Here is a 15,128-nt window from a genome sequence, read left to right on the forward strand (position 1 = left end):
TGGACACAGTCACTATAACACTGACTCGCTCCAATTTATAAGAGAGAGATTTAGTTCTTGTAATATATGTATACCCGACGTGAGATTAAGAAACAAAGGTTCAAATGTTGGTACAACCAGTTTATTATAAATCCTAATCAGGGAGACGGGGAAGGGAAGGAGGGCAATAGAAAAGATAGGAAAGAAGCAAGAATTGCATAAAGCGGGGATAGTCACCATCAGGATCTAGCAGTTGGGGGGGGGGGGGAAGGGGAGCAGCAGCGTGGCTGGCCTTGGGCAAGCAGGTAGCAGGAAGAAGTCACAGAGCCAACCCGGAAGGAAGCAGCAGGACCCAGGTAGCAGGCCAGGAGAGTTCGTCAACATGCAGGAATTCCGTAGTGAGGAATCTGATGGCAGACACCTTTGTTCTTCTTTAGCATCATGGTAGACCGCAGAGCAAGTCCAGGAGGGAGAGAGGAAGGTCATGAGGCTTCTCATGGCAGAAACATCTTCTTCTTCCTGAGGAATCTGTTGCCAGAAAATCTCTGTTCTTCTTCCCGAGGAATTTGTTACCAGAAAACCTAAACTTCATGACTGTAGGTCCCCATTTTATCCTTCTTCTTTTTCTGCCTACGTGACATCCCTGGGCGCTTGAGCAAGAGTCATGTGAGTACCCCCTGAGATGGCCATCTTCCTCGAGATAAGTCCACACAAAAGACCGCTTCCGGCCATTAAGCTGCAGCTTATCTCTCTCTCGTTGACCCTGGCCTTGTCCATCTGTGCCCCTCAGCCAAAGGATTTCACAACCCTTGCCCAGGACTTGTCCATCGAAGTTCTCCAGACAAAGGATTACTCAAGCCTGGCCCAGGACTTGCTTGGACTTGGTCTTCTGTGTCCCCACCAAGCTTTGAGACAATGATGTACAAGAATAATCTCTTACAAACACAGAACCACAGAATCACAGGATCTTAGGGGTTGGAAGGGACCTCTGGAGATCATCTAGTGTAATCATAAAATCATAGAATCACAGAGTAGCCTGGGTTGAAAGGACCTCAAAGATCACCTAGTTTCAACCCCCCTGCTACATGCAGGGTCACCAACCACCAACCACTAGACCAGGCTGCTCAGAGCGACATCCAGCCTGGCCTTGAATTCATCCTGGGAAGGGGCATCCATAATCTCTTGGACATCCACAATCCTCCTTGCTCTTTTTGAAGACTGGAATGACATTGGCTTTCCTTAGTCTCCAAGAACCTCTCCCATTCTCCATGAGCCTTCAAAGATGATAGAAAGAAGCTTGCCATGAGTGCTCACTCACGGGTATATCCAATTGGGACCCATGAATATGTGCTCATTGAGTTTGCCAAGATGATCTCTGATCAGATGCTCCATGACAAAGGGGAAGTCTCCCTTTTCCCAGACACTCATTCCTCTCAATAGGATCTATAAGAATCACTTACAAATTATTAAATAAGTAAATAGGAATATCTGATATTTCACAGTTCTTTGTTTGCATTTTACATCTTTTCTTTTTCCTAAGTCACAGTAAAAAAAAATGTGACTGACTGTTTCTCTTTCTGGACCAAACCAAGTTATCCTCTTTTTTCAAATGCAAACAAAACATTTGAAAGCATACTTTATCTCAATTAATCGCATGAAAAAAATATTAAACTAACTTATAGTGATTACAGAGAGATATTACCTGTGATGGCACATCTTGATCTTCATCTACTTTCCCTTCAGTCTTCTTTTATCAAGATTGAATGCCTCATGTGTTGTTAGGCGCTCCTGTTCCAGTCTACTTGGCATTTTGTTTACCAAAAAAAAAAAAAAAAAGTATTAGTTGTCAAACAAATCTGTAACATAGTACAATTTTCCTCTGAATACAGCCAAATGGTACATCACAAACCAAATCCACCCAGAGAAATCCACTCTGCTTCACAATTTTTCCTGCTGGGCCATTGTCTTGGGCCAGATACAAAGCAGAACGGACGTAACAGGCAGTTTGGAAAGCCTAGAAGTTGTCACCTTATTCAGTTATTTTGTAAGTGTGTATGTGGATGTATTAGAAAAGACCACTAGATGTAAATTTGTTTTACTCAAATTTAACAATATAATTTATTTGTTTCTTTTCTTTACATGTAGAGATAGTTTAAATGACATGTACTTAAAACTAATTAAGGTAACAGTCAGTTTTTCTGCCCATTCTGACCTCCTTATTACCAAAATTTTAGTAATAAGTTTTTGTCACTTTTTTCTTTGTTTATCTGTAGTTCATAGAATCATAGAATCACCAAGGTTGGAAAAGACCTAAAAGATCAGCCAGTCCAACCGTTCACCTATTACCAGTAGCTCCCACTAAACCATGTCCCTCAACACAACATCCAGTCTTTCCTTGAACACCCCAGGGTCGGCGACTCCACCACCTCCCTGGGCAGTCCATTCCAGTGCCTGACCACCCTTTCTGAAAAGTAATACTTCCTAATGTCACTAATGACACGAGAGAAGAGGCCGACCCCCAGCTCACTACAACCTCCCTTCAGGAAGTTATAGAGAGCAATGAGGTCTCCTCTGAGCCTCCTCTTCTCCAGGCTGAACATTCCCAGCTCCTTCAGCCTCTCCTCATATGGCCTGTGTTCCAGACCCCTCACCAGCTTTGTTGCCCTCCACTGAAGACATTCCAGGGCCTGAATGTCTTTCTTGAAGTGAGGGGCTGTAAGATATTATTCTGCTAACATCAGTGTCTCAAAGCTTGCTGGGGACACAGATGGACTTATACAAGTCCAGGCAAGTCCTGGGCAAAGGTGGTGAAATCTTTGCCTGAAGGACATAGATGAACAAGTCCAGGCAAGTCCTGGGCAAAGATTGTGAAATCCTTTGTCTGGAGAACTTTGATGGACAAGGCCAGGGGCAAGGAGAGGAAGATAAGCTGCAGCTAAATAGCTGTGAAGCGGTCTTTTGTGTGGACTTATCTCAGGATGATGGCCATCTCGGGGGATACCACATGACTCTTGCTCAAGCACCCAGGGGTGTCACGTAGGCAGGAGAAAAAGGAGGATAAAAGGAGGAACCGAAAACCATGAGGGTAGGTGTCTGCCATCAGATCCCTCACCACGGAATTCCTGCGTGCTGGCGGACTCCCCTGGGCCTGCTACCTGAGTCCTGCTGCTTCCCCTGGATCAGCTCCGCGACTTCCTTCTGCCACCTGCTTGCTGCCCAAGGCCGGCCACGCTGCTTCTCTCTCCCCCCCTGCTGCTTCTACCTCGGACCATCGAAACGTCGTGCAACGGGATCGCTGCTGGATCCTGGTGGTGACTATCCCCGCTTTACGCAATTCTTGCTTCTTTCCTCTCTTTTCTGTCACCCTCCTTCCCTTCCCCGTCTCCCTGATTAGGATTTATAATAAACTGATCGGACCAACATTTGAACCATTGTTTCTTAATCTCGCGCCGGGTATATAATATTAAAAGAACCTCATCTCCCTCCTATAAATCGGAGTGAGACAGGGGCCCGAAGCTGGACACAGTACTCGAGGTGAGGCCTCACTAGTGTTGAGTACAGCGGAACAATCACTTTTCTGCTCCTGCTGGCAACACTGTTTCTGATGCAAGCCAGAATGCCATTGGCCTTCTTGGCCACCTGGGCACACTGTCGGTTCATGTTCAGCCGACCATCAATCAATACCCCCAGGTCCATTTCCTCTATGCAGTTCTCCAGCCACATCGCCCCAAGCCTGTAGCGTCGCCTGGGGTTGTTGTAGCTGAAGTGCAGGATCCGGCATTTGGTCTTGTTGAACTTGTAGTTCAGCAGATTCAGCCAGGTTTTCATCAGTTTCTGGGATGTTCTTCCTTCTCACAACCAGGCCAGACAGCCTGCTGTCTCCTCTCAGCCCTCCACCAAGCAACCCCACATTTTCTTGAGCAGTATCTCAAGGCTGTATTTGTTCACAGTGGCTCCTGTATTATACTTTTTTTTTTTTTTTTTTTTTTTTTTACCCTAGCCCTGAAGTCTAATACCAGTTTCCCAGACATCATTTAGGTGTGAAAACTCTATTCCAGAAACTATGTCTATTGAACCAGCTAGAAAAATGAGTGAAGGGAAAAGATTCTGTGACAACAGACAAACTCCACATGAAATGAACCAGGCCAAGCTGTGAGTGAGCCCATGAGCTCACTCATTAGTTTACTTTTTAACCGATATAAACAACATATTATTTCTCTTCATAATATATCTGCACTATCTCAAGTCCTTAGCAACACAAATATACATGAAGTCTTCAAGCAAGAAGTTAGCTGGCATCATATATTTCTGGAGAAAGTCTTGCTGCAGTACCAAATCTGGTCAGCAAATGATAGTACAGAAAAGTTTGGCTAGTAAATCATGAGTAGAAGAAAAAGTGTTGAAGAAGGTTTTTATGCTTTGAAATAGTTTTCCTTAGCTATGATTAATAAAAGATCTAATAAAAGATTTTATCTATACATATAATTGCATTTTTACTATTATGAACAGAGGCTTTGGGAGCTGAAAAGAGAGACATTTATATCAGAGATATCTAAATGAAATGAAAAGAGGTAGAAAGTTTCTAAAATAGTCCTGAAAAAAGCAAGACTAGAACTAGATCCTAATTATGAATGTTCATTCTTAAATAAAAACTAAAAAAAAAAAAGCACATAAAGAATAATAATTAAAAAAATAATAATCTTGCTATGTTTTAGACAATCATTGTCACAGAAAGCATGATTTTACAACCATTTACCCGAGTTATATGTTTTATCTGAGGTTTGTTATACCTGTATCTTTCAACTGATATGATCATATTTTTAGGCAGCTCCTAAATAATTTAAAGAAGCTGACACTCAATCATTTCCCTGCCGCCTCAGGAAAGATTAATGTGTTTTCTGTTTCTAAGCTTTGCCTGCAGTTAAACACAAGCACACACTGACTGATACTGCTCTCTGTCTCCTTTCCCCTGGGTGGCAGTGCTATATTGCACTTTTCCTACAGATACACAGAAGAGAGCAGTGCAAGGTGACAGTGCTGCACAGGGAAGATAGGACACCATTAACAATACTTACGGAGAAAAGCATTCTATTGGACCAAGGCTGGAAAATACGTCTGGATGCCTAGACAGATCATTGCATAGGATCAGTCAGAATAAATCAGTAGGACCATAATTAAATATACTGTAAAAATGTGTAGGAAACAATTCAACTCAAAAAGCCATGATACACACACAGTTGGTTTAAATGCATGAAGTGGTGTGTCTATTTTGTTTGAAGGATCTGTCTGAGGAGCAATCTGTCTGGTTGTAAGTGGTGTTCAAATTCTGGCCTTCACATCAGATTATGAAGATCTGTCTAAAAAATTAAAGAATCTGGTGTTCAGTCTACAAATATTCCAGAGATCTCTTCCTGAGATCTGAGCTGCTTCTAATGAGTTTAATGAAATCTGCTGCTTCTGCAGCTACAATCAACCACTGAAGATGGGAGGTGTGAGTACATATCTGTCTGTGGGTGAAGAAGGAAAGGGTTAAGTCATCATTCGTTCCTTAGAAGGAAGGAAGTCATTTTAAAATTTTCTGACAAGCCACAAGTTAAATGATAGGCCTGAAACTGCCTACTGAAATGAAGAGTTCAACAGAAATGCAGTCTTTCATCATATTAGGTTTCTTAGCTATAGTGAGAATTGATTGTTGTGAAACATACAATATGCACTTTTATGCTAGTTTATTGCTAGTTTATTTACATGTTTAGAGCTATGTTGTTTTGTTTTTTTTTTAATGAGGAAAATAATTTAATCAACCAAAAAAACTAATAAAGACAGGAGGAAACACAGCAGATCTGATTATAAAGCAGAGCAAAACTGAGGCACACAGTCACTGACTTGGCTTGCTTATCTCCTTTAGATAGGTTTACTCTTCTTCTGGGAAGATTTAAATTCTAGTTCTTGATGAGATGAAATACAAAATGAATTATAAATAGGAGAAAATTTATGATTAATAGTATTAAAGAAAAAGAGGTTATGAAAAATTATTTATTGCTACTATGTTATCATAGAATCATAGATTCATAGAACAGCTTGGATTGGAAGGGACCTTAAAGAATATTTAGTTGCAATCACCCTGTTGTGGGAAAGTTTCCCAGCAGGCTGTCCACAATCCCATCCAGCCTGGCTTTGAACACCTCCAAGGATGGGGCATCCACAACCTCTCTGGACAGCCTCTGAGTAAAGATCATCCTCTGAATAAAGAAATTTCTTCCTAGTATCCAATCAAAATTTCCCCTCTTTAAGTTTAAACCATTCTCTTTGTCTTAGCACTGTCTGACCTTGTAAAATGTCGGTCATGTTTCTTTGATTCTGGGAATTTATGCATTACATTTTGTATGATATTAATTATCAGTTTCAGAAGCCTATCTCAATGTTTGAAACTACTAATCTAGTCTCTGTATTTCCCAAACTAATGGTGCAAGGAATACATTAGAAGAGACATGAGATCCAGATCATTCTGCAATTTTAAAATGCTTTTCCCTTTCTCTTGTCTCTGTAATAGAATTTATATACTATATATATATATATTTATAATAATTTATAAAAAATTCTTCTGGCTTTAGCAGTTGCAAAATCCTCAAACCTGGTGTTTGTCAAGTCTAAAACTTCTTATTTTTTTCCTATTTTTATTTCCCATAAGTTCCATGAAATATACACTATTAAATAATATACACTAATAATACACTAATATACACTATTAAATAAAAGGGTGAAGAGATGTAAGAAGTTTTTAAGAAGTTAATTACATTAAAAAAGCAAAATTTTGTTAAATAATTACAGATTACTTTGCATCATTTTATGCTTTTATTGTATCACATTAAAATAAAACAGAAGAAAACTTATACTGTATGGGATGCTGAGGGTAGTCATTAATAATGTATTTGTACTGGCTAGAAATAAGCAATAATGTATTTCTGATCTGATATAGGAACAAATGTCAACGTTAGATGTGCTTTCCTTCATAGTAGTCATAATATTTTGTGCAGCAGCTGATCCTCTTTGGTGCATTATTCTCTTGAAATGCAATTTCACATCATAGCAAAACTGTGAAAGAGGAGTGATCTAAGATATAAACCACATTTACAAAATGAAGACATGCCAGTACAGCCAAAAGATCATGTGCTAAAATACATTCCAGTTTCAGCTCATTAAGAAATACTTCAGGCTGGCAGCTGTGCCCTACCCTTCTCTGTTTCAAACTCCAATTTCTGTGGCAACATGTTGCTTATCATACTTTGGAAAAGGTATTTTTCAAGTTTGATCTTCATTTTAAGCTCACTTTAGGCTTACAGTTATTTCCAAGGTCACAGTTTGAGTTCATTCATTTGTTAACTGACAAAAGAAGTTGTTAATTAATAATATTAACAATAATAATAGTTGTTATAATTAATAATATTAATAATAAAAAAATACAATTACTAATGTTCTTAAATGTATTCAAACTTATGTTTCCACAAGTTATTTCTTAAGTGACACCCAGCCTCCAGAAAATGTGTTAGAGGATGAAGAGTAATCAGAATAGGAACATTGTAATTCAGGCTGTAAAATGTGTAATTTTTCCACATCTGATCAGATTTGCATATTTTGTAATAATTTCTCTTGCAGTTCTTAAGAGACAAGTTAGCTATGATCTAAAATAGGACTGTTCAAATATATACATATATATAATTCCTAAGACAAGTTGGGTCTATTTGAGACACAGAGAAATAAAATTAAAAATATTTAACTAGAAAATAATGTATATATTTTATCTGTAAGAGGTGGGTTTTCAGCTCATCCATAATCTACCTCACCCTAGGGAAAGATTCATACTGCTGTTTTTAGTGTGTTTACGTTGATCCTTTTGTTATAAGCACACTTGATACTCTCCCCTACTTCGCAACAGTAAAATCACACATCTTCAGCAGAACTATCTATTTCTACCTCCCTAAGAAAGATTACTTTGGCAACAATAGGCTTCATTATGTAAGGAGGGAGTAGCAACATATTCATTACCAAAAAAAAAAAAGAAAAAGAAAAAAAAAAAACAACACAAATTAGGAGAAAAGAATAGCCTTCTTTTTATAACTCTTATTTCCTTAGAAACAAGGGATGGATGGCACATTAAGAATTTAAAACGAAAACTGTGAAGGTTAATAAAAAAAGATTTTTATCAAAAGTTTAGAACCTCATTATGAGTGACAGCAGATGCCACAAACAAACTGTAATTAATGATGCTCTGATGAGAGTAAATGTCCCCTAGAGAGAAAAACAAACAAACAAACAAAACAAACAAAAACAGTGACAGAACTTGAGAGAGGAAAAAACAAAACAAAACTAAGGATAAGACAAAGAAAATGTTGTGGTGTGAAAGCTTTGTACTTAAGTAAAGCAAAGCTCGAGTTCATTAAAAAGCAATGCTCATGCATCTCTTAGTAACTTCTCCTGTTTCCATGGTTCTTGTCACATTTGGGGGAAATAGAATGTACTCGTGGAGAACTTGAATTTACATGCTCTGTGTGGCAATAATAAGTGATTTCAACACTGCAAAAGTGACTTGTTGACCACTTGAGGAAAAATGACTTGATGTTTTTTGTTGGTGGTGGTTTTTTGTTTGTTTGCTTGTTTTTGTCTAAATTACGTTAATAATAATTGGAAATCAAATTCAGATATGACAGGTGAAAATATTTTGAGAAAGATTTCTGTTATGGTCACTTGAATTAAGTAGATTTTGTAACCACAGCCCACATTTATGGAACATGTATTTACAAGCCCCAGAGTCCCGTCTGCTTGAACTATTCCAGAGGAATGCCTCATGGTTTTTACCACTTATCTCTCCGTGTAACTGGGCGTGTTCCTTGTCTTCTTTCTGTTTATCTAAAGTTTTCCTATGTCTGTAGAGCGCACAGAAGCAGAATTGAAAATCTTTTTCTCGAAGGTTTTGAACTAAGGTACACTTGTGTGGAGAAGGAGTGTGTGCTCTTCTTGGACTCCACGAACAAGGCCATGGCCACTTTCATTTCCCTCTTACTTGTCCTATGCTATAAATGTCACCTCTTTCTGCCAGTAATATAATCAACAAGGCAATCATGATGAAAGCAAAGGGCAGCTAGACTTTTTTTTTCAGGGAACAAGTCAGTTGTTACACATTGTGGTCACATTTTAATCTCAAATCCTGATTTTGCAGTTTAAACATATTTTACAGGGAAGAAAAATTTAACAGTGATCTTCCAGGGTCTAGAAAAAGAAAAATGAATTAATTATCTCCCTTGTGCTCAATTGGAAACTGCTCAAGACAGTTACTGGAGTGATCATGTGTTTTGGTCTAGATTTCAATACATACATAAAAAGATCACTTAACAGGAATTTAGACTTCTCTTGCATGGACAACAGTTCAAAGAGTTTGGAATAATAGACCACTGTAAGAACAACTCTCTCTGCCTACTCTGCCTTTCCAGAAACATTCTGAAGACAACTGTTACTCATGTCAGTAGCACCTCGCCTTAAGAAGCAGTCAAACTGAAAACATAATGGACATTTATGCTTGCAAGAGAAGTTTAACTGCTTCCTGATTACGTACTTAGTCAGCTCACCTGTACAACACAGAACAAGGAGTTCCTCTTTAAAATTTCTCCAAATAACAGTACTGTGTTTGTGTCTATAACACAGAAGCCTCAAAAAATCTCTTCTAATCAGTTAGTTTGTCACTGTAAGTACTGTTGGCAGATATGGCAGCAAGGATCACCAGGTAAACTAGTTTAAGTGTTCTGTAGAAGTTTAAGGTGGCTCAAGTGTCTCCACAGTACATTGCAGTGCCAATATATGTGTTGCCAACATTAATCCTTGATTGTTTTCAGAAGATTTACTGCAAGATTTTCTGTAAGAATCCCAGATTTTTTGTGTAACCTGTGAGAAATTTAACTTTCACCTAAAATAGTACTAGTCCTTCTATAATTAGAAAGGATTAAATAAGTTGATTTCTAAATTTGATTTCATTTTTCTTAAATTTTGAAAATTCATCTTTGAGAATTTAGTCAAATTCTTTCCTACTTTTTACATCAGAACTTTTATAATTAAAATTTATTTTTCTCTGGAGATTAAGATACTGTTTCTAAGGGTAGATGGTAAAACAATCAACTACCAGTTATCAAGTACAAACAGACATATATCTGCACATTTGTATACTTCCTAGAAGGGAGATAATGTTTAAGGAACAAGGCTGTCTGGATGCCTTGTCATCACTGCCTTATGTTCACTGATAGTTGGGTTGGCAGAAAATATATTTCTCTAAGATAAAACAATGTGCTCAGGAAGAAGTTTTGCATTAAATGTTATAAAAATAAATTTGCTACAGATTTGCAGGCTTCTGAGAAGAGGAAAGAACATCTTAGTATCAGAGAGAGATCCTGAATCACCTTCACGAGTAGTGAGGAGAAGACTCTCAAGGAGGAAAAAAAAAATCCTTCTGGAATTTATTACAATATACTAACCCTAAAATCACTGCACTGAAGAGATTAGTGTAGGAACAGAAAAGTTTAGCAGTCAGACACCTTTTAATTACATATCTGTGCCAACCTACAGGCCTGAGTTTCAGTTTTTTAAGAGTTAATATAGTATTGTTTCATAACCTTACAAATGGTTTAGGCTCTGGTTGATTCCTCATTTTATATATGACAAATATTTGCTGCAGTATTCTGTCATTCATGATGACCAGAGTAATGCACGTTGAATGAAAGCAGTGAAAGTGCTTATAATGACCCACAGAACAAACAAGCAAACAAACAAACAAATGAAAAAAAAAAAGAAAACAAAGAACAAATGAACAAACAAACCAAAACCAAAGGGATAACGATGATTTTGTATGTTTCAATTAGAAAATGAAAATGAAAAAAATTCTGGTGCGTATAGCTGTCTAGAAGTTGACTGTAGGTACAGAAAAAGAGTATACCACCTCTGATAAATGAGAAAAGTGAACCGGTAACAGTAGACATGGGGTAGGTTGAGGTACTGAGTACCTTCTTCAGTCTTCACTGGCAGTGAGATTTCTTATGTCTCTCACATCCCTGAACCTCTAGGTGAGGACAGAGGGCAAAATATTGCTCCTACTGTAGGTGAAGTGAAGGTTTGAGACCACCCAATGGACCTGAATGTGTACAAGTGTATGGGGCCAGATTACATGCATCCCAGAGTCCTGAACGAATTGGCTGATGTTGCTAAGCCATTCTCCATCATATTTGAAAAGTCATGGCTGCCAAGTGAAGTCCCTGGTGATTGGGAAAAGGGAAACACCACTCCAATTTTTAAAAATAATGAAAAAAAAAAAAGAAGTATTTAAGTAGAAATAAAATCTCTTTCAGGAAACTATAGATTGGTAAGCCTCACTTTTGTACTTGGAAAGATCATGGAATAGATTCTCCTGGAAACAACAAAGGAGTGTACAAGATAATTAGGATATCTGAGACAGCTAGCATGGCTTCACCAAGGATTGATTGAGCTTGACCAGACTGATGGCCTTCCACACTGACTGCATAAATCAAAAACAAAAGATTGATGTAATCTTTGTGGACTTCTGTAAAGCCCTTCCTATACTACCTCTTTATCTCTAAAGTGATCCTTATCTCTAAACTGAGGAGGTACGGATTTGAAGGGTGCATTATTTGGTGGATAAGGAATTGATGGTCATAGCAGAAATTTGCAGTCAGTGGCTCTATGTCCAGCAGGAGGATGATGACAAAACATGTCCTTCAGGGCTCAGTCTTGGGATCTGTGATCTTCAGCATCTTTATAAAGGACAGATGATGGGATTGAGCAAACCCGCAGCAACTTTGCAGGTGACACCAAGCTGAGTGGCGCAGCTGACACAACAGAAGGAAGTTATGCCATCCAGAGAGACCTGGACAAACTTGAGCATTGGGTCCACATGACCCATGAGGTTCAGCAACTCTAAGTACAAGATGCTGCACTTGGGTTGGAGCAGTCCCATGTATGTGTACAGACTGCAGGAAGAACTCACTGAGAACAGTCCTGTGGATAAATTCTTGGAGTTCTGTGTTCAGGTCTGGGGTCCCAAGCATGTGAATAGTGTGGAACTGTTGTTCCACACAGCACACAGCAGGTCCAAAGCGAATATGTTCAGAGAGCTGGAGCACCTCTCCTTTGAAGAAAGGCTGAGGCAGCTGGGCTCATCCAGCCTGGAGAAGACTTGCAGGGAGATCTCACACTGTTCTTTCAGTAGTTAAACAGATCTCATGAAAATGATAGAGGAGTTCTTTTTATGTGAGCAGATAAGGATAGGAGAAGTGGAAATCGTTTTAAACTTAAAGGAGGGGAAGTTAAGTTTGGATGTTAGGAAGAAATTTTTTCCTCAGAGACTGGTTAAGCACTGGTAATCTTTTATTTCATGACAGCCTGATTGTTCTTTTACTTGCTTAAAATGCACAGAAAAATCAAACAAGTTCTATTCATAAATATTTTGTTAATTCAAAGTTGACAAACATATCCAGGCCCATTAATATATAAGCACTCAACTCTTCATGTGGTAACATTTTCCCATTTTCATTTTTCTAACAATATTTATTTCATTTACTGTTCACTGGTAAGATAAATAAATATCTCTAGAATAATAACCCAGGAAGAATTTAGTGAGTGTATATGTGACAAAATTTTCACTGAACTTTAAGAAAAAATGTCTGCAAATCTCAGTGATATGTAAAGATTAAGTTAGTAGAGGTTCATGTCCTTACTTCAAACTGCACAATAAATGCCAGTTTCTGAACTTGAATATCAAATATATTTAACAAACCTTCATAAGTAGAAATGATTATATTAAGTATTATTTTCCTCCTGATTTTTTCCTTATTAGAATAAGCAAATGGATTCAAAATCAATTGTCATATTTCTGCCCTGCCCTTCCCCAGCTCTACCTCCATCCAGCTTGCTTTCTTTTTATTCGAAGTAGAAAACCATAACTGTTAGGAAAAATATTGTGTAAATTTGAACCATTTCCATAGAATTTGTTTTCTCCATGGTAACTCAGCACAAGAACTTAGTTGTGAAACAGAAAGAAATATGATGAAATAAAGGAGGGGATATTTAATTTTTTTTTATTCTCTTGGAAACTGTCAGAAGAAATACCAATTCTATTAATACCTATTCTTTGATGGAAATATGAATGTAATTAGCTCTGATCAAAATATTCATTTCTGTAAGCTTTGTTTTTTTTGTTGTTGTTGTTTTATTTTGTTTTGTTTTTAATAGCGTGAGGAATGGAATGATAGAGAATTTGGTTGTGCAGGAAAGAGAATTGTGAAAGGCACTTTATCACTCTGTTTTTCCATCCTAAGTAACATTTAATTTAAACCATTAAAGGTTCTTTCTGCTTTTAAATTCAGTGGAAGTTTGCCCATTGATTTTGTAGAAGAGAAATAAGTCACTAAAGTTGATGCTTTTTGTGTGTTTCAGTAATGCATTTTGTCAGTTTTATTATCTCCCAAATCTTGTATTGTCACTTTAAATCTGAGTAATCTGGATCATAAGTGACATAAAGCTTTACTATATGAAGTCTGCCATTTTGAATTTATCACCTAAGCTGGTTATTCAACTGGAGCTGCTGCAGGGGCTGAAAACACATTTTGTGACCCTTGCTTATCACCTTGGCTAGAGTCCTGCATGCAAACTTCATAGACCAGTATATAGCTCAGTTAAACTAGTTCCTTTTTTTAAAAAATGGGTACAGTGCAACAATGAACCATGTGTTGGGCATCTGCAGAATTGTCAATGTGTCTCCATTTTGTTCAAGCAGAGATGAAATGTGCTTACTGCTCTGTATTTGTGCAAACATTGCTATATTTTTCATTGATAGAGGTCAAACTTGTGAGAAAGTATCCTTTAAGGAATGTCACATAGACACTTTTCTAGCTAGAATGAATGAATTTTAATTCTGAATGTGAATCTGCAATAATAGCTTTGAAAACTTTGACAGATGCTGAAGGAAAAGGTAACTTGAGTTCAAATATTACATTCATATATATGAAAAGCAAAAGCTGTAAAACTCAAATATCTGTATGTACACACCTTTTTATAGTTCTCAGTACTGGTACCTTATATTTCGCTACCTTATAAATAGCAAGTAAATAATGTTTGCGTAATTGATATATATAAACCCCTCAACATAAAATGAAAGATTATCAATATGATTTTCAACATTTTACCTCTCTTGGAAAAAAAATATTTCTTTTGGTTTGGTTATTAATCTCTTACTGATAGCATAAATAAGGGTTAATGAAATGTCATTTTACTTTAGTCTGGAAGTTTCAGAGTCAGAGCAATAGACAGTATTCAAAGTGACAATCGAGATTTCAGTATCTTTAATGAGTTCCTTCAGTGATCAGGTGTCAGGAAATGTTGTATAATGGACAATGGAGGAAAGACTGAAATGAGTAGGTAAAGATAAAACCTTTAGGTTAGTAACCAGAGGACTGAAAAACAGATAAAAGCAAAGTCTCTGAAGTGAAGAGACTAGAGCTCATTTTCCCTCTCCTTTATCCACCTCAATCTATTCACTTAACTGTGCAGTGAAGTGGAATCAGATCCACAGTGGATTGAGAGAAGTTCCCATATGCACTGGTTCTTTATCTGAATTTAATATTGTTAGTTTATTATTTGAGATGAATGAATGCTTTGACATTAACCTTCAGTTACAGATTAAGTGAAAAATTGATAAATCCCTACTGCCCATACTGCCCATCACTATTTACTCTTTTTTAAGATGATGTTGCACAGTAGAGGAATTTAGTCTTTCTCAGAAAAAAATAAAATAAAATGTTCCATTAAGGACTGAATGCTGAAAGATACTTTAGTACTACACTAGCAATAGGATAGAACAGGAATTTTGAAGTAAAATAGTAAGTTTGAAACAAGGCAAAATCAGCAGTAATATGTTCTTTGATCAATGCATCTTGCAGATTTGATCAATATTGCGTTCCCTTCTTTCTTCTGGTATCACATTAGTTGTATTTAGTTAGTATTCTTTATGTTGTCCAAAGCTAACACATAATCTTTTCCTGAGTAGCAAAAAGTGAGGAAGCAAGACCCTGTTGGGATGTTTGGCAAGCAGAAATGCA

General features: G+C 37.4%; 1 long non-coding RNA gene across 1 annotated transcript; it reads right to left on the reverse strand.

The window, feature by feature from the left end:
- Positions 1-249: 249 nt before the first annotated feature.
- Positions 250-2,765, reverse strand: LOC146545693 (uncharacterized). The gene is made up of 3 exons (XR_014881271.1): positions 2,631-2,765; positions 1,682-1,777; positions 250-1,422 (listed from the first exon to the last, which is right to left on the reverse strand). It is a non-coding gene; the product is annotated as an uncharacterized LOC146545693 (long non-coding RNA).
- Between the last annotated feature and the right edge of the window lie 12,363 nt (positions 2,766-15,128).

The sequence above is a fragment of the Meleagris gallopavo genome, chromosome 1, assembly GCF_905368555.1.
Source record: "Meleagris gallopavo chromosome 1, MGAL_WU_HG_1.1, whole genome shotgun sequence".
In the NCBI taxonomy this organism is placed as follows: domain Eukaryota; kingdom Metazoa; phylum Chordata; class Aves; order Galliformes; family Phasianidae; genus Meleagris; species Meleagris gallopavo.